Source organism: Sorex fumeus, unplaced genomic scaffold (assembly GCF_029834395.1).
Source record: "Sorex fumeus unplaced genomic scaffold, SorFum_2.1 ptg000098l, whole genome shotgun sequence".
NCBI lineage: Eukaryota > Metazoa > Chordata > Mammalia > Eulipotyphla > Soricidae > Sorex > Sorex fumeus.
Genome location: NW_026606155.1, coordinates 70,201,769 through 70,202,942, shown reverse-complemented (window position 1 = coordinate 70,202,942; position 1,174 = coordinate 70,201,769). Strand labels below are relative to the sequence as shown.

At 36.2% G+C, this 1,174-nt stretch overlaps 1 non-coding gene across 1 annotated transcript; it reads left to right on the top strand.

Annotated features, from left to right (window-relative positions):
• Positions 1-207: 207 nt before the first annotated feature.
• LOC130042186 (U6 spliceosomal RNA) lies at positions 208-314 on the top strand. Its single transcript, XR_008795155.1, has one exon. It is a non-coding gene; the product is annotated as a U6 spliceosomal RNA (small nuclear RNA).
• The last annotated feature ends 860 nt before the right edge of the window (positions 315-1,174 follow it).

Genomic DNA, 1,174 nt, shown 5'->3' with positions numbered 1-1,174 from the left:
GCATTTGGGGTCAGAGAATTCTTTCTTGTGGGAATTGAAGATTGCTTATCTGCATTCCCGGTTCTTACTCACTAGATGGCAGTAGCACACCTTCCTGTTTCAATCTTGCAATCAAAACATGTCTCCTGATTGGTGGTGGTAGAGAGAATAACCCAGGGTTCAGAATCACTAGGGTAGAATAATTTTTTTTTATAAAAATGCAAGTCAGTACTCACTCTGACAACATATATATGAAAACTAAAATGACACAGGGAAAATTAGCATAGCTCCTGCACAAAGATAACATGCAAATTTGTGAAGCATTTCTCAAATTTTAAAAATACTAGTCTTGTATGAAAGAAAAATAAACCTTCTTTGGAAGTAGTAAAAATACTTTAAAAAAAGTATGGTAGGAGGGAGAATAATATTGGAGTTATAAGAATAAATTTGAAATTTTCTTACTTTAGGTTTAAATGGGATATAAACTTAGAATTCTAGATGCAAAATTCATGGTGACTTCCAAACAAAATTACTTAGAAGAAACAAACAAGAAGCAAGTAGAACCTGAGCACCAAATAAAGAGCAAATACCAAAGTACAAGGGAAGAAAATTCTAGATTATTAAAATAATAAAGATACATTGCAGGATGTATTTTGATCTCATATAGAAAAGTGTCAGTTTTTTTAATGTCAGATAGCATCAGATATATCTGATTTATACCGGTCACGGTCACGGTCCTCCCGTTGTCCATCAATTTGCTTGAGTGGGCCCAGTAACGTCTCCATCGTGAGACTTGTTGTTACTGTGTTTGGCATATTGAGATACTCTCGGTAGCTTGCCCGGCTCTCCGAGAGGGGCGGAGGAATTGAACCTGGCTCTGCCGAGCCAGCAGCTGCATGCAAGGCAAATGCCCTACTGCTGTGCTATCGCTCTCCGAAAGTAGTGAGTGGTCGCAAGGTCAACCTAAAGTCAACCTGATTTATACCAGATATGAAAAATATTTTTTATTTTCACTGAATTTAATAACCCATTTAATGGATCAGAAAACAAATTCCAATCCTCATCTGCTTAGAAAACATACTTAAATTTCAATAATAAACATAAGCTCAGAGTAGCAGGTTGAAAACAGTAATAGAGGTGGATTGCAGTCTAAAAAGTGTAGGAACAACCCTGTCTATTTTAGACAAAAAACAGA